Source organism: Anser cygnoides, chromosome 2, assembly GCF_040182565.1.
Source record: "Anser cygnoides isolate HZ-2024a breed goose chromosome 2, Taihu_goose_T2T_genome, whole genome shotgun sequence".
NCBI classification, from domain to species: domain Eukaryota; kingdom Metazoa; phylum Chordata; class Aves; order Anseriformes; family Anatidae; genus Anser; species Anser cygnoides.
This window is the reverse complement of record NC_089874.1, coordinates 97,819,136-97,838,190: the sequence shown is the minus strand read 5'-3', so window position 1 is coordinate 97,838,190 and position 19,055 is coordinate 97,819,136. Positions and strand designations below refer to the sequence as shown.

Genomic DNA, 19,055 nt, shown 5'->3' with positions numbered 1-19,055 from the left:
AAAGATCACACAGTTTTCTAAACAATTAAGCTACTTCAACTTACCACAAAAGCAGTGATGCCACATTTGTTTGCTTGAATCCCTGAAGAACTGGTACTGTGTAAAATGTGTGCAGTAACTCCTAGGATTAACTCCGTGTGTTAACTCTACCTTCTGCTGGTATCACACACAAATGCTCCTTCTCAAATTTCCTCTTTGCACCAAGTCATAAGTAAACCTTAGCAATAAATTTTCTTTTTTTCTCTACCTTATTTTTTATGAAATCTAAGTCAAGAGCCTGAAGATGATTTCTTAATGACATCTGTTTTATTTATTTGTTTATTTGTCTGACTGGTAATTTTTAAGTCTCTGGTACATCATCCAGAATCAACCTCCTGCTGCCAAAAATTATCTGTGTCCTTTGACTGAAAGATCAGCCACTTCCTTTGGCATTTTTATGCCAAATGTTAATCCAGGATCCTCTATCAGCAGCAAAAAGGTAACATTTTGCAGTCTGTTCCACGTGGAATAGTACATGCAACTTCTATCAGATGATTAACAGTAAGGATAATAACAATATTCCTGAGTGCTGAGCACGGAAATGTATTGTTAGATTATCCTCAACTAGAAGATCACTAACAGTGCAACAAAACAGTTTTTTTCCACCTCTAATTTCAGTGACACCATGTCTTCTAATATTTACAACTTCACCTTACAATAACCAGTTTATGCCTCCCAGCTAGGCTGGCTGGAGGAACAACCGCATGATTTATGTGTGAAAGCCATTTGCCCAGAATAAACTACAGTAAAATAAAGTATGCTCAAAAGTATAATTTAAGACTGCCATTGTCGTGCGAAGATAAAGCACATAAATTTGTATTTCATTTAGGAATAGTGCAGCAATCAATGCTTCCAGTAATATCTGGCATAACGGATTCAGTGGGCTGTTGCAGGGCAATGGGGCTGTTTAAGCAGCAAGCTAATTTCCTGATACTATTTTTATGCACAGTATATTAAACCTTATAGATAATCATTTGGCTAATTATGAAAGCAAGTAGAAATGGCAGCGTATGTGTGAAGGAAAAATTGTAAAGAAGGAAAGCAAGAACTAGATGACAGAACAATTTAAAAGATACAGTGAAAAGTAAGAACATCAAGTCATGAATAGAAGGAGGACACAGGGGATAGCTGCAAGAGGTGAAAGGAATGGTGGGCAAAGGGAAATTAGAGGGCTGCAGAAAAGGTGATCTCCTTTTTAAAAGGTAAGAGACAATCCCCCTAATACAGATCCTTTGTTGGTGATTGAGAAAGGCACAAACTGATTGAGACGTTTCCATGTTATACTACCACTGGCACAATAAAAACCAGCATATTCAGTAATTTACGTTCCACAAGTTGAAATATCTGTTCCATAGTTTATAATCTTCTTCCAAGCTGTTCTACAATGAAAAGGAGAGGTTATGGTGGTTGTTTGTTCTATATGATGCAGCAAGTGCATTTATAACCCTGGCATTTCCCTTCCATCGGCAGCTCCACTCAGTATGCATCACTTACGGAGAGCACAGAAGCAGTAGGACAGACCACCACAGTCATCACAAACCTCCTCAGTCTCTGAGGTGGAGACAACATCTCCAGCACCAAACCTAAGAAACAACTGCAATGACATCTGGTAGAATTTGTCAGATGTTAATATGTGAATTCATGCGTGGTAAGACAGGAAGAAATGCAGATTTTCAGTGAAGGAGATGCCCAACATAGAAGAACTGAGAAAAAGCTGCAGAAATGAGTAGCAAAAGAGATAAGCAAAGGAAAAAAAAAATAGTAGATCCTACTTCAAATGACTATTTCTCAAGCATACTTTAGATCATAAGCGAATTTTGTTATATGTCCTTGTTCTTGTCATGACTTCTCATAAGATTTTGATGTACTTAAGTTAAGAGATCTTGACTATATTCACACATAGTACAATAAATAAAAATATATATCAATGAAGATTTAGCAATTCTCTTGGTATAGAAATATAGTACCAAACCATCACTAATCATGTTTTTTTGTCAAAAGATATGTCCCCTTGTTGGTAATGGACAAACATATCTTTAACTCTTTATTTAAAACTGAGGAAAACTTCCAAATTCAGTAACATGCCTCAAAGATCTAAAGACAAGTAAGGGAAATATTTAATATCTTCTTTGTCTATTGCTAAGGCTGGAACTTGCGCATGTCAATATTCAATTGTATCTGATTTTTTTTCCAGACTGTTTCTTCAGTTCATAAATCATAGAATCATAGAATATCCCAAGTTGGAAGGAACCCATAAGGATCATCAAGTCCAACTCCTGGCACTGCACAGGTCTGCCCAAAAGTTTAGACCATGTGACTAAGTGCACAGTCCAATCTCTTCTTAAATTCAGACAGGCTTGGTACAGTGACTACTTCACTGGGGAGCCTGTTCCAGTGTGCGACCACCCTCTCGGTGAAGAACCTCTTCCTGATGTCCAGCCTAAACTTCCCCTGCCTCAGCTTAACACCGTTCCCGCGGGTCCTGTCACTGGTGATTATGGAGAATAGGTCACCTGCCTCTCCACTCCCCCTCGCGAGGAAGTTGTAGACTGCGATGAGGTCCCCCCTCAGCCTCCTCTTCTCCAGGCTGAATAGGCCAAGTGACCTCAGCTGCTCCTCATATGTCTTCCCCTCTAGGCCCTTCACCATCTTCGTCGCCCTCCTCTGGACACTCTCCAACACTTTAATGTCTTTTTTGTACTGTGGTGCCCAGAACTGCACACAGTACTCGAGGTGAGGCCACACCAGCGCAGAGTAGAGCAGGACAATCACTTCCCTCGACCGACTAGCAATGCCGTGCTTGATGCACCCCAGGATACGGTTGGCCCTTCTGGCTGCCAGGGCACACTGCTGGCTCATATTCAACTTGCCGTCAACCACAACCCCCACATCCCTCTCCAGGGCTGCTCGCCAGCGTCTCATCGCCCAGTCTGTACGTATAGCCAGGGCTGCCCCGTCCCAGGTGCAGGACCCGGCACTTGCTTTTGTTAAACTTCATGTGGTTGGTGATCGCCCAGCCCTCCAATCTGACCAGATCTCTCTGCAAGGCCTTTCCACCCTCATCTGAGTCCACAACTCCTCCAAGTTTGGTGTCGTCAGCAAATTTGCTCAAAACACCTTCTATTCCTACATCCAAATCATTTATAAAAACATTGAAGAGGACTGGCCCTAAAATGAAGCCTTGAGGGACCTCACTAGTGACCATCCGCCAGCCAGATGTGGCCCCATTTACCACAACCCTTTGAGCCCTGCCCGTCAGCCAATTGCTCACCCATCGTATGATGTTTTTGTTTAGCTGTATGCCGGACATTTTGTCCAGTAGGATCCTATGGGAAACCATGTCAAAAGCTTTGCTGAAGTCCAAAAAGATCACATCAGCTGGTTTCCCTTGATTGACTAGATGGGTGATCTTATCATAAAAGGAAATCAGATTTGTTAGGCAGGACCTACCCCTCACGAACCCATGTTGGCTGGGACCAATGACTGCATTGTCCCCCAGGTGCACTTCAATAACTTCAAGGATCATCCTCTCCATAATTTTACCAGGCACTGACATGAGACTGACAGGCCTGTAATTGCTAGGGTCTTCTTTCTTACCCTTCTTGAAAACTGGCACAACATTTGCCAGCTTCCAGTCCAATGGGACCTCTCCAGATTCCCAAGATCATTGAAAAATAATTGAGAGAGGTCCCGCGATGACGTCAGCCAGCTCTTTAAGCACCCTGGATGAATCCCATCCAGACCCATGGACTTGTATGTATCCAGGTGGAGCAGCAAATTCCTCACACGGATTGGGAGTTTGTCTTTCCCACCATCATGGTCCTCCTGCTCAGGGCACCCTGGGTCCCGAAGCCCATCATCAGTGTTGAAGACAGAGGAGAAGAAGGCGCTAAACTTAGGCGTTAAAGATCCCATTAAATTTTAATCTCCCCCACCAGCTAACATCAGGAATAAATAAATAAATAAATAAATAAATAAATAAATAAATAAATAAATAAATAAATACAGAAATCTACAGATCATGTCCAGTAAAAATGTACACAGGTTACGGCCCTGAGTTTACTGGCTTCTGACTCTCAGAAGGCTTTCAAATGTATTATCTAAAACTACTCAGTTCCCTTCAGTAGCTATGGAAGTCCTACCGCAAAAACAGCTTAAAGCTACAGACTGCCACAGGAAGTCATCTGACTGAAATGGTCCCCAATTTTAGGGTCATCAATTTATACTGCATTAGAAATATTCATTCTGTTTAATCAGACCTATTACTTACAGAGTTTTCAATAAACAAACCAAGGAGGTGCTGTTCCCACCAATTCTTTGTTTTAGAAAGGCATTTCTGGTGGTTTTATCGTGCTGGGCAACCAAACTCCACCACAACCGCTCTCTCACTCCCTCCACAAAGGGAAAGGGAAAGAAAATACGATGGAAAGAGCTCAAGGGTTGAGATAAGGACATGGACATTGCTCACCAATTATCGTCACGGGCAAAGGAGACTTAGCATAGGGAGATTAACGTAATTTATTGCCTATCGCTAGCCGACTAGAACAGTGAGAATTAAAAGCAAACTAAAAACACCTTCCCCTCATCCACCGTCTTCTACGTTCTCTCCCCAAAGAGCACAGGGGAATGGGAAATGGGGGCTGCAGTCAGACCCTGATGCTTCGTCTCTGCCGCTCCTTCACAGTCACTCTCTGCCCCTGCTCCTGCGTGGGCTCCTCTCCACGGGCTGCAGCTCTGGCCCGGGGCCTGCTCCTGCGGGGGCTCTCCATGGGCCGCAGCCTCCTCCAGGCCACATCCACCTGCTCCACCGGGGGCTCCTCCACGGGCTGCAGCGTGGAGATCTGCTCCGTGTGGGACCCGTGGGCTGCAGGGGGACAGCCTGCTCCACCAGGGGCCTCTCCACAGGCTGCAGGGGAACTGCTGCTGCGTGCCTGGAGCACCTCCTGCCCTCCTGCTGCACTGAACTGGGGGTCTGCAGGGCCGGTTCTCACTTCTTTCTCCCAGCTGCTGTGGTGCAGCAGGTTTTTTTCCCTTCCTTAAATCTGCTCTCCCAGAGGTGCAAACAACATCATTTATTGGTTCAGCTCTGGCCAGCAGTGGGTCCCTTTCGGAGCCAACTGGAGCTGGCTCTGACCTGAACTGGACAGCTGCTGGGCTCTGCTCACAGAGGCCAACCCTTACAGTCCCCCTGCTACCAGAACCTTCATGTCAACCCAACACAGCATTCACTGGACAGGATAGTATTTCAGGCTCTGGCCACACTGGAAGAATCTCTTTAAAATAATTTTTATGTTTGTCTTGTGTCTCATTGATACACCCCTGTTTCATTCTCAGAGCACTGTCCACACAGTCTCCTACCAGGCTTGCATGCACCCCTTAGTAAATTCTCACCTTGCAGTGCCCCACACAAGAAGCATCAGGTCACACCTCGGATTATACCAGATAGCTACACTGTCAGCACCATGTCAGAGTATCATAAAACTGTAGAACTGGTGGCCTCTGCGAAAACCCGTGAGAGTATTCACCCAAGGCATTGCTTGCAAACAGCCGAGTGACAGTGTTGTGGGCTCCCTGATACAGAGGAACTGATCAGAAATCATCTGATGATTCAGGATGACGGGGAATTTGACAGCTGCTTCTCTCCAAGACCACGTGTTGTGTGAGAATATGTCGCTGCTGCTACAACTACTACTACTGCTGCTGCTGCTACTGCTATTGCTGCCAACAACAGTAAATTTGTAATAATGCTCTCCCTTTATATTGAAATGCTTTTCTTTCAGATTTGAAATAATCATGGCTACCAAACAGGGAACACTTTCATAAGAACCAGAAAAGCTCTTTGTTTTTTTTTCTGTATACAAAATATCTTGTTTTCAAATAATAAGGATTTTTCTACATGTTTTTCCTGAAGTATTTTAAAAATTCTACCCAAAAATCCCTAAAAACACTTTCAGCCTCATGATGAGTGACTATGATTCTACTGCTGTTAATCTTACATATAGATTGACATTTGAGTCACTTTCAATACAACAGATGAACTCAACTGCAGAGTGGTTCCCATTATCTTAAAATGTTCAGTGACTTATCAGAGTTACAAAAAAATGTACTTCTCTTCCAGGATGAAGAATTAACAGCATCCTGAAACACAGAACTCTTTTCTCAGGCTGTTTGCTTTATTGGGGAGATGTTTTCATTCGCCTGTTCATTATTAAGAGAATTTGTTTATCTGCCAAATGACTGTTGAAATGCAGAGTGCAGGAGTAGTGAACAATTTACTCATTTACTTCACTATGCTTTTGCAAAGCACTAATAACAAAATGCAGGTTTGCTCAAACATTAATTAGTATCAATCCATTTACATTTCTATTATTACCACAGAATTTAAGATATATATGGATTATGAGAGTGTAATGTCCCTCCTTGCATTTGTTTCACTATGCACTTTTCTCTCTTGCTTTGCCGTTTGTTTAGGATATTTTTTTAAGATGCACCACTTCGTGTTACTAAGACTTTCCCTTGACCCTTCTTTTCTCCAGGCCAAACCAGCTCCCTCAGCCTCTCCTCATATGAGAGATGTTCCAGACCATTGAGCATCTTTGTGACACCTGGATGGACTCGCTCCATAGGTCCATGTCTGTCTTGTACGAGGGTGCCCAGAACTGACACTCCAGAAGTAGCCTCACCAATGCTACGTAAAGGTGAAGGATCATTTCCCTTGACCTGCTGGCAATGCTCTTCGTAATGCAGCCCAGAAGGCTGTTAACCTTTTTTACCACAGTGACATATTGCTGGCTCATAGTCAGCTTTTTGTCCACCAGGACCCCCAAGGGCCTTTTCTGAAAAAGCTACTTTCTAGCTGCTCAGAGGAAGTGTGTACAGCTGCCTGGTGTTACTGCTCCTCGGGGGCAGGACTTTGCATTTTCTTTTGCTGAACTTCATAAGGTTCCTGTCTGCCCAGTATGACAATGCTTCTCTGAAAACTAGCACACCCATCTGGTATATCAGCCACTTCCCCACTTTTGTATCATCTGCAGCCTTGCTAAGGGCACACTCTGCCCTATAATCCAGATCATTAATGAAGGGATTAAGTGATACTGGCCCCAGTATTGATGCCTGGGTTTAGACAGCTTTCAGTCTACCTTACTGTCCATTTCTGTAGCCCATACTTCATCGCTTCGTGAGCTCCTTGATCACTTCTGTTAGGAATTTATCATCAATGCCCTTCAGAAACCTTCAGGACTGCTTGTGCTCTGCTTTGTTTTCCCTCCAGCACCTATAAGAGCGATATAAGTACTCCATGAGATGAAGAGAGATGATAGCTCAACACAGTAGTTCCACTTTCCCTTCCTACTAGTGATTCACCAGATATCATTATTTCACCTTCCCTTACAAACAGTATTTCAAAATAAATTTTTAACTAAATTTTGCATATTGTGTCCTCCAAATGTTTTAACCATCTTGGTAACCCTCTGCAGGACTCACACCACTTTGTCAATGTCTCTTACTCAATAGCCCCAAATTGGTTCCTCTTAACATAATCTTGTTGAGTTCTCTTTGCACAGATCCCTACACCCAGTCATCAACCACTCCTACAGCCTGGTGTCAGCTATAAACTTGCTAAGGGTGCACTCCAACCCATCCTCCAGGTCAATAATATAGGCATTAAACAAAATTATCTCCACTGTTGCTGGACCTCTAAAGGACACCAGTGGCAAATGCACAGTCTGTCTTCTCAGTCTTTAGGAGGTATATATTTGGTTAGAGGGATAAGTTTTAAATGACAGCTTTTAGAACTGAAAAAGAGTATTTAGAATTTGTTTGTCTATTTAAGGATCTGTCTTTACTTATTTACTGATCCATAAAATCCATTCAATATAGCAAAGCTTAAATGTAAAATATCATTACACTACATTTCTGTTTTCAGAAATTTTGAAGACTCTTATCTAATCAAGTTCATTTTCTTTATTTATGAATTATTTACTGTATCACACATGCTATTTCAACTCATATTTCTGCTTTATTACTATTGGACCTATATGTGAATTGCACGCTGTTACCATAGGCAAATGCAAAAGGCTCATAAGAAATATATTCTCAATCTCTTATCATTACAAAGAAGAAACCCAAAAGAAAGGTTCAGATAGATGAAATATATTCATTAAGATAAGTCTGAATTTGTTAGCAAGGTATATTTCTTCAAATTCAAATGGAATAATACAGAGAATAGTACAGAGAAAAATAATACTGTAAAGAAAATGTCTACTTTGCACAGGGAAAAAAGGCAGGAAGTGCCACTGCAAAAGGGCTGGCAGGTACTATGCTCCTCATTTTCTGCTACACATTACAAAGCTCTTTCATATTTTTCTAGTATCGTCCATCCCAGATATTCAAAAATCATGAGTCAGGCTCCAAAATATCATGAAACTGAATCTAATCATGATAAATTTTTATTGCCTATTTTATTTGCCTTTTGATTTCTGAATGCATCCTATTACCTTTTCAAGTTCTACCCTGCAACCACACAAGAGACTTCTATTTTTAAATAGGAGCATTAGAGTGGCTTCCTGACTGATAATTCATCACACCACCTTCTTCGCTCTTTCCAGCACTCACTTCAGAGAGCTCTTCTGCTTGTTCCTTTTTTTTTGTTGAGTGCTATGGAAAGTCTCCAAGACAGTTAACTTCACTTAGAGGACCTAGAGTTCTCCCACATTTCCGTATGCCTGAAAAAAAGCCCTTTTGGGGCAATCCCAAGTCAAAAGAAGGAAAGGTCAATTGGGGGAAACAATGGAAGCAGCAATTTTATATATCAGCTCAAATTAATGAAAGGAAGTGCTGTGCATTATGCGGTAGACAATACAAAAAGTGAATCAACTGATAGTCAAATAAGATAGGCAATACTAAGAGACCATGTGGATAGTCTAGTGCAGGCAGAAATCACAACCATAGGGTCCTACTTGTGATGTCTGGGCCACTGAATATTTAATTAACCCTATTAAAATACAACAGTGAAAAAAAAGTTTTGGGGGGTTGGGTTTCTTCTTGTTGTTGTGTTGATTTATTTTGTTTTGTTTTATTTTAGGGAAATGCAGTTGAGTAAATCTCCTGGAATGCGGGATACTTGGGATTGACCTCCTCTTGCAAATCAGGCAGCATGGGGATTTGATCAAGTGGCTGGAAACAGTGCTTAAGTATTTACAAGATAGGCAAATACTGTTTGAAATTAAACATTCCCAGTTGTGTATGTTTCTCTTCCAACTGAAGCAGTCTTGTCATTCATCTCTGAACACCTTCTATTACTCCTGTATTCATATTTATGATGGAGTAGAGCACAGCTCGTGTATAGATATGTATCACTGATTTATCTAATATCTGTTTATAATACTGTATCCACTATTTTCCATTTCATTTGTTATGCATTGCACTTTTATTTTAATGTATTTCTTTTCCTGATGCATCTGCCCAGTGAAAATGAATTTTAATTGAAAACTAAACTTGAACTCACTTAGAATATTTGAAATTTAGCATATCATTTTATACTATCTCACCAATTAATTACATATGATTACATATGTGTGACAGGATGGTCTGAACTGTAGCTGAAGTACCACAGGGATGATAAACAACTAATTGCTAAGTTTTGCAAAGGTGATTATAATTAGACTGTCAAAGGATCAGTGTCAGAATGGTCCTGCTTAACATTTTAATTTTTACATGGAAGGAATAAACAACTGGTTAATTTGCTGGAAATTTGCAGATGTTATTAAACTGGGTGCTAGTGAGAATACTAACGAAGACAAGAAAATAACAGCAATAACAACAATAACAGCAAGGAACTTAATTTAGAAATATGTTTAGAAAATAACAAAAGAGATTAAATTTTGGATGCTGCAAAATCATTAATTATCAAAGCATCCTGCAAAATGAAGATATTCAATAACAAAAACAAATCTGAATGCAGTGCTAAAAGAAGGACTAGAAGCAGAAAATTAGACATGAAGTACACAGAGAAGGCAAAGAAAAAAGTGTCAGCTAACATAAGCAGATGCTGGGAGGTAACAGTCCTTCGAGTGCAGAGATATACTTCCATTAATGGGTTTAATTCTCAGACATAAAATAACTGGTTTGTTATGTAAAAACATAGGTGGTACCCAGGTACCACACGTAGACATGAAGGTATTCCCTGGGTTAGAGAAGATTAGTTCATGAATATGAACAAGAAAGAAAATTATGAATACACAGTTTTGCAAAGCAACTGGCCAACAAGCTAATTATCTTCATGTATCTGAACAACACAAACAACAAATCCCCATCTATATGACCAGATACATCAATTTGACCAAACTTAGACATTTAAGGTAAATATTCTGTTAGTTCTACAGACAGTGGAAGAAAACAGCGTCTTCTAGGACAGGATTCATCTCATCCTGAAGGCATATAAATGTATATCCACCTTGACTGTAAAAGCCAACTAGCTTAGACATACATTTCTAAAAAGAAGTGTGATGAATCAGACAATATGTCACCTTAGTACCTATCGTCACATAGTTCAATTCAGCTTTGTTGGGTGCTACACATACATATGGATCTTGGCTGTGGATCTGGTCTTAAGAAGGGCCTTTTTTTTTTTTTTTTTTTTTTTAGGAACCTTAGAAGTCTAAGCTAGCAGTATTTAGATAAAAGAATGAAATAATTTTGGATACTATCAAGGCAGAAAGCCCTACAAGCTAAATGTATTAGAAAGTAATTGTTTAAAAAGAAAGTAATGGGAGCATTAGAAAGACCAACATCTCAAACTAGAAAATTTTATTGGAAGTGATTACCTTCCAGAAATTCAAGTAAAAGTATATGAAACATAAGAGGTCTCACAGGAGAAATGAAACCCAAAACAAGAAACTAGCCTTTTGGACCCAAAACCAACCACAGTCCCACACATTTTCCTATAGTACTACAGAGGAACACACATTTACATATGCAGATAAGTTTAAAGCCAAAGTATACAACACATCTATCATATAATTTCCACTGAAAGAACTGCAAATTTATATATGCAGTATTCAGTAAATAAAGATTAGCAATCTTTCACTGATACGTGAAACATTTTAAAATCTTAAAATATCTTCAGTTTCTCATGCTAATGATTTTTTTTGTCATCAGGGAGATGGGTTTCTAATTTCTCTCGAGCAGAAAAGGTCATACTGTGGTTCTGTCTATCAAGAAGTCCAAAGTGAAACAATTACAGTTTAAATTCCTTATACTTCATGAACACCGCCTGACTCTCATCATTATTCCAAGAAGGAAGAGTAAGTACTCTCTATATGCTGATAACTCAAGGACATGTGAAAGTTTCTAGAGATACTTTTACCTTCACATACAATTTAGAAATAAATAGAGCTCTCGTCCTATATCAGATTTGTATCCCCACTGTTCTTTGGACCTCAGCACATCAGTAGGAATAAGAGAGGCAATTGCTATGGGAACCATGCTTCTACTGTGTGAGGGTGAAGTAGGAGTCAAGCAGGCGAACAGAGAATGGTGACACTCTTCTGCTCTCTCTCCAAAAAGCTCATTCAGTGAATGATGTAACTCCTGGAGATTCTGCCTTGCAGCAGGAAAACAAACATGCTTCATCTGTTTATCACAGCCAATAGAAAGGGGTGAGATGAACATGATCCACAATCAGCTGTGCAGAGATGACAGTATGATCTCAAATCTAACAGATATGGCATTATATATTACAACAACTGAAAAACAGCAGAAGCAAAGTTTAACAAGAAATAACATGTGAAAGGACCCACTGGTACAACTTTGCAAGAGATGCAGTAAATTCTTCACCCTTGGAAGATTCTGAATAAAAATTGCATATCTTTCAAAAAGAGATACTACGGTTCTGAGGGAGAAAAATTCAGAAATTTTGCCATTCTAGCCTCCAATCTATGAAATATAGCAGAAATACTGGATCCGCTCAGCAACAAGCCCATTCCAGATTAAAATGTGAATAGGAATACATTTGTCTGCTATTCCTCCTGTTGCTAAATGCCTCCAGAATTAACATCCCTCACTATATCTTCAAACCTCACTTCTTCACATACAGCACTCTATGAACAACGTTTGAGTCTTTGCATCCCTTGTCTTTTAGATGGTAGCAAGTCATGCACTCCTAAAGGAGTCCTGTGCTGGGAAATTGCTCATAAGCTGTTAGGGAGGTACTTTTTCCTGATACTTTTCTTAAGAAGAAAATCCTGTGAAACACCTACTTCTTCTTCACGACATCAACAGACATCCTGCTGATGACTCCTCTCTGTTGGATCCCTGCCTCTCCTGCTGACTGTGGGCAGATGAGAAAACACAGGGTGCTCAGAGTCAGAGGTCACGGGCAGCAGAAAGGAGCTCTGGAGCAGTAATGATGTGAACCAAGATAATGTATATGCTAACAACAAGGAAGAAGATCCCTGAAGCGGGAATCAAGGATAAGAGCTGTGGAATGGGTGCAGCAGGACTCAGGAATTTGCTATGATGCACATATAAGTTTTGGAAAATAATCAGAACTGGGTATGAACAACCTCAGAGAACAGTGCTTCATTCCTTTTTTATTCCAAAGCCCTTCTATATATTTAAAATATTTACTGCTGCTCTGTGTTAAACAAGCAAATGCTTCTAATGAGATGGTATCAGCTGGTATCAGAAATAGACAGCATCTGAAAGTGCAAGACACTTTTATTTTAGAAGATTGTCTATGCCAAAGAAAGATAAATAATTATTATTTATTATGCAATTTAATTATTGCATTTAATTATGCAAAACTATTTTTTCACTTTCAATCAAGCAGTTTGACCACCTCAACCTATTTTGAAAGAAATCCTAATTTATTTCTTCGGATACCTTATTAGTCAACTAGTAGTCCACCATTCTCAGAGGAGTTTGTGAGGCTGCCATACTTTAGCCTAACTGCAATAGATCCAGAACTTAATGAATTTTTATTTTAAGGTGACTTGCCTTCAAAAGTAAAACAGGTCCCTGCATGGTTTTCTCACTGCTTTACAGTGAAAGCTAAGAAAATTGCAGGCTATGCCTGCAAATGACAGCAGAATGAAGACATCACTGGTCATATTTCTTGTAGAGGCTGACAATTCTGCACAAGTCACAAATCAAAATCATGTAAATTGCTCCAAGAGCAATAGTATTCACCAGAGACTTGGATTCATTCAGACAGAACACACCAGCATAACAAGATCTGCTAAAGTTTCCCTGAATGGAAGTGTAGTATATGCAGTAATCTTTCCAGAATCTCTTTTTTCTGCCAGATCTCCATTTTCATGTTAGAATCTGAAAAGAGGCATTTTGTGAAACTTTACAAGAAAGATTGTAAAATATACATCTGTGTAGAATACTGCACCAGCAAGTCATCTATAAGGAGACATGAGTGGAGAGGTGCAGAACAGGAGCAAGTGATTTTGTGAAAAATTTTGAGGGGGGTGGTTCATGTTAGCACGAACAGAAAATCTCAAACATTTAATTTTTCCATGAAAGAGAATTCTGGAAAAGGAAAGTACACTTTGTGCTGACAGAAATTTTAATCTCCACATGGCTAGATGTTTTTATTTTGACTTTTAGCTTTGACTTTAATGTTTAATACACTTTAAAACTCCCTAACATCTCAATTGAAATTCATCTTGAAAGCAAAATATAAGCACATGTAATTTCAAAAATTATGTCAAAACTGTCTGAGCTATCCTTCCTTTTGGCTTTTTAAACTAAGGCTTGTTAACAGCAATATGAACTCACAATTCATGTGATTTTGAATGAAATTGCGCTCTGCATGAACAATTTTCTCTTTATACAAGAGTTAAACACAAGGCCAGAGAGCAGCTTAGGTGAGGGGTGGCCTGAGTGCCCATGGAGGAGCTCCCCATGCTCCACTCCTGGGTTCCCAGCACACTATGGCCTCGCTGGCCTGGTTTCCAGGTTTTCTGGCTAGACATGAGAGACCAAAGAAGGAATTTTTGAAACCGATAAAGATGAAGTGGGGGTGGTGGGAACTGAGTTCTCAGGACCGTCTGCTGAAATCCCACTGAAACCTGGAGGTGATGGAAACACATTGTTACTACAGCTTTTTACATTAAAATTCCCACAGACTTGTAGGATAGGCTTTAGCTGATGCAACACAAATCTCTACATAGAAGACATCTACATCTATACTAGCCATCTGAGCCTCCCTTTATACTTTGCAGAGAGAGATAAGCTTTCTCTAGGACACAATTCTTTTTATCTTAAAATAGCCACCTAAAATAGGTCAGATGAATTTTTCCACATAGAAGTGCCAACTCCTTGACGACATAGGGAACTCCGCCTCACTAGCTGAAGGGAGATACCCACAGCACAAACCTCTAAAGCCAGATCAGATGAACCACAGCCCTAGCAGAGCCTTTCTGCTCTCTCACACCCAGAAACACCGCAAGATTCATAATGCCAAACCTCTCTTCAGGGCTGTCAGCCCTCATTGAATCCGCCAGCTAGCTCCTCCACTCAAATTCCTTATGGCTAGGAAGTAGGAAGGGGAATACAACAAATGCAAAGCCCAAATCATTTTTCTCACACCAGATGCCTGCATATACACCATTGATATATTCAGGTGCGTTATAAAGATCCACTTCAAATGCCTGAAATAAACAAAAGGTGACACTAAGGAATCGCGGAGATGAGAACAGCAGACTGAGTAGTTTAGGGTAAAAACATAGCAAAAGCTACGTCTCCTTTTTCTGTATGAGAACTAGTTAGAATAGCATTTAGAAAGGGTTAGTGTAAGGCAACTGTTGTATATCCTTTGTACATCTCTGAACCTTGGCTGCACTGAAAAATAAAATATTAGCATGAAACTGAAACTGGATACCTTCCATGGCAGTTCACAAGAGTAGCTTACAAGGAATTTAGTCAGACTTGTATACTTACACTTTGTCTTAAATATATGATTTAGAAAACAAAGAGCTACTGCCAAGAATCATAATTAAGTCCTTTTTTGGGGGAAAAAATAGATAACAGAACACCCTTTCTTCTTGTTTTCAGTTAGACAATTTTAATAATAGAGATAGTGATACAGCAGTTTAGGAAAGCTAAAATTAGCATTTGACAAGTACTTTATGGTTCACAATTTTCATGCCTGTGATAAGATATTGAGAAACTGTACTTTCTAAGAGGTAAAACACAGTACCTTGCTCATATGAATGTTAAATGTCAAGAACTGACTTACTAAACATGCCATCTTTTAGTAAGTTTCACAGAACACCAATTTACAAAAGTTTTCAAAATTTCTTGTCAAATAATTTTGTCACTGAGCAAGCCAATAATAACCCACCTACCCGAATGTATCACCAAACATGGACTTTTTGAATAATAAGACACTTTTTTTACTATGTTTGCCCTGGAAGATAGTTTCATAGAGAATTGCAGAGGACATGCATGTGTACAAGATGGAGTTACAGATCTTATGCTATGAGCTGCACATAAGAAAAACAATAGCTATTTATTCTTGTTTAGGAAACAATACTCTAACTACCAAGTGATAATTGTGGGTTAAAGCCATTGTGAAAAATCTATTTTTAGTTGTTTTCAAACAGAAATACCTGTACATGTACAATCATAGAATCATGTAGGTTGGAAAAGACCTGATCAAGATCAAGTCCCACCATCAACCTGACCTACTCAGTCCCATCACTAACCCATGTCCCTAAGTGCCACATCCACACCTCTCTTTAATACCTCCAGGACTCCTACCTACAATCCAACAGGCTAAGTGCAATGGTTTTGTTTGCTGCATCTTAAGTCTGAAGTAGAAGTTGTTTTCTTATTTAGGTAGGATAAGAAAACAAGCACGTATTGCTATTTTCAGTGTAGAAATAATTTGCTTATCAATGTCACTTTCTGTGACTGTTCTATTGTTGTTGTATCTCTTCTTTTTTTTTTTTTTTAATAAGCATAAAAGCTATGCCTTAAAGAAGCTGACACACAGCTATCATGTTATTGTGTCATTCTGTTGCAAAGGAACCAGTTTATTACCATAGGAAAGACAACCAACCTTTAAGTCAGACCAGAACATGTATCATCTTTGTCAGAGAAGATACGCATTGGATAGACTTAGTCAAGTGCCAAAAAGCAATCAGAGTGCAAATCAGCACTCCTCAGGAAAGAAAAAAAAAAAAAAAAACAAAAAAAAAACAGTGGTAGAGTTAAGTCTGGTTATATGCTTAAGCCATGTCCCTGTCACAGAATGTGAATGCTTCCCGTCAACTTCAGTGCTGGTCAAAGCACTGACATCACAGTCCTTCTACTGGCTACTAGCTCTCAGAAATCTGGGTAAGAACAGAAGAATAACTTTGAAGGTCTGAAACATTGTTCTTTTTCCACCATTAAAACTATTTTTAGATTTGCCTAAGCCTGTAAGAATCTGCCAACCCGGTCACCCTGAAGATGGAGAACCTCCAGATGTCAGTCACACAGTGAAAGACAGAAATAAAGTGATACACAGACAGCTCAATTACACCTGGCCGCCCACCCCTACAGTTAAAAATCTCAAGGGAACAGTTTCCCTTACAATACTAAAAAGCTGCTCCGTGGTTGGATTCACAAATCTGCAGATGCAGCTTTTCTGCCTTCCCACACCTCCTGTCCAACAGCACGAGGATCTGGGCTCTCTGCAGAACCCAAGTTCAGCCTCGCTTCAGTTACAGGTGGGAAACACATCCCAGTGAGTGCTTAAGCATTTTCGTTATTATTATTATTTTACACATGGAGTGCTTCATCATGAGTGTCCAAGGCTTTTTCACTTTCAACGAATTTCAATGCTGTAATTGGAAGTGCATGTTAAATTATAGGAGCCAAAAGAAATCGGTCAAAGAAAGCATTCAGTTCTCAGCTTAGTGCCTAAGCCACCAAGCTATAAGAGCTCTGCTGAAGAAAGTTTTCTGAAAGACCCCTGTTAAAATAGCTTCACTTGATATAAAGAATTCAGATAGTTCTTGCAAGAGTCCTTCTTTCACCTCATAGTTACCATTCACATGCCAGAGCGAAGGCCTAATTAGCTGAAATAAAACAGCAGCAAAACAAAAGACCGAGAACTCTCCCCAAAACACCCTACTGTGCAGTAGGGCAGTGCTCTCTCGTGGGAAACAGAAAGTGTGGATTCAAAGCCACAGGACAGAGAGGAGCTCCACTCCCCTGTACTCATGAAAGAAGCTACAATGCTCTTCAAGCCCTATGCAATGTTATGTGTTAGATGATGTGATTTTTTTTATTTTTACTTTTCAACAAAATACAAATATTTCTAGATGCATTTTTTTTCTCTTCCTAGTTAACTATGCCAAAAAGTCAATTATCTGTCACAGTCCTGAAAGATCTCACATCCAAAGAGCCAAGCACCTCTTTTTTATACTAAAAAGAAAGTTAATCGGACGGTTGTATAGGGTCACTTATGGCAGATCTGGGTTCACAACATTAATAAACAGAATCAGCTCTCTCACAGCCATACTGCTCCTGAGAGACGATTAAATCCAAGGACCTCTGCAGCTTGTCTGTAATCAGTACTTAAAACTCTACACTCTCAGAACCAAGAAGAAAAATCAGAAATCTTCATGCCCCACATTTTGTTCAACTCTCACAAGCCATCATGACATGTCTTTTTTTCCATGGGCTGATTCAAAACTATAATTACAAGTTTCTTGGATATTTCAGTTTGAATTGTAGAGGCCAGTGCAACATAGCTGAAGCTTTGCAATACAAATCTATTGAAGGCTTATGTGGTGAAAAATATTTTGGAGTTACTCCTAGAATTAGAAACCAAGGAAATAAAATAAACAAACAAACATCCCCCTACATCTCCCCAGTCCCAGTGAAACAGAATTAAAAGCACTGTATATAAGCAAATACCAGTAGGTTTTAATTGCTGCCCACCTACACTCATATCCACACTTTCCAGTTACTTAAGCTGAATTGTTACTGTTCATCTTTGTAGTTTTACATGGGAAACTAAGATGTACGTATTTTTCAGGACTGCATATCTATAATTACATTTCCCGTAAGGTCTTATAAACAAATAAAACAGTGAGTTGTATTAAATGTAATTTACAAAACAGAAAAAAATCATAATGAGTATATATAGTTGATGCATTTGTGTTACATTATTAAACATGGAAGCTATCTTCAAGTGACTTTATAGCATATGGGATCATATTTGTTGTATGTTGAAGCACTTCAAAAATTACACAAAGTGCTTATGAACGAAATGCACAATTAAAATTACATTAGAATTTCTCCCTTGGATAATTTTCTAGAGTCTCACAAAAAGACATATAGTGCCTTCTTCCCATTATATAGTGCGGTGCAATTGTTATTGGTGTAATAATGTCTAATTTTAATAGCTTAATCGTAACAGCATAGTTCATGTTTAAAGGATTATAGATAAGCAAATATTTTTGATGCACTGTTTAGTAACTTCAAAATATCAAGCAATTTGCTACTGTATATGGAGAACGTATACATATATACATGTATAGAGCATGTGTGTGTGTGTCTGAGGACATCTGCTCCAAAGCACACCTTGGATGTGGAGAGGGAAGCTCAGGTCAGTGCTCTCCTTAAGAACAGGCTGGCAGTCCCATATCACACTGCTATGGGAGTCCTTCCTCTTAATTTTGTCAGAGGTGTTTTGGCCAGCTGAATAGGCACACCTTAAGAATTTATTTTCCATGTTTAATTTCTGCACAGAAGATCGAAGAAAAGGTCCTAGAAGAAAAGGTCCTAGAAGAAAAGGTAAAAAAGAAAAAAAGGCACATCTTTTCTCAGATGTGAGAGTATCGCAACAGATATCACCTCAACACCATTTATACCTAGCTCCACGGAAACCCTATATCTTCCACGTCCTTAGTGTTTTGCCAAAGCAGAAAGCAGGGCTGTGACCAGGGCAGCTCTCTCCCCTGCTACCACAGCAGTGGGAAGAGAAGAAGGTGACCTACAGAGCCGTCATT

General features: G+C 39.6%; 1 protein-coding gene and 1 long non-coding RNA gene across 2 annotated transcripts in view; both read right to left on the bottom strand.

Annotated features, from left to right (window-relative positions):
- Positions 1-19,055, bottom strand: part of GABBR2 (gamma-aminobutyric acid type B receptor subunit 2) — a 477,610-nt gene that overhangs the window by 444,489 nt on the left and 14,066 nt on the right. The window lies entirely within an intron of this gene.
- LOC125184803 (uncharacterized) overlaps positions 1-19,055 on the bottom strand; it is a 29,310-nt gene that overhangs the window by 7,520 nt on the left and 2,735 nt on the right. The window lies entirely within an intron of this gene.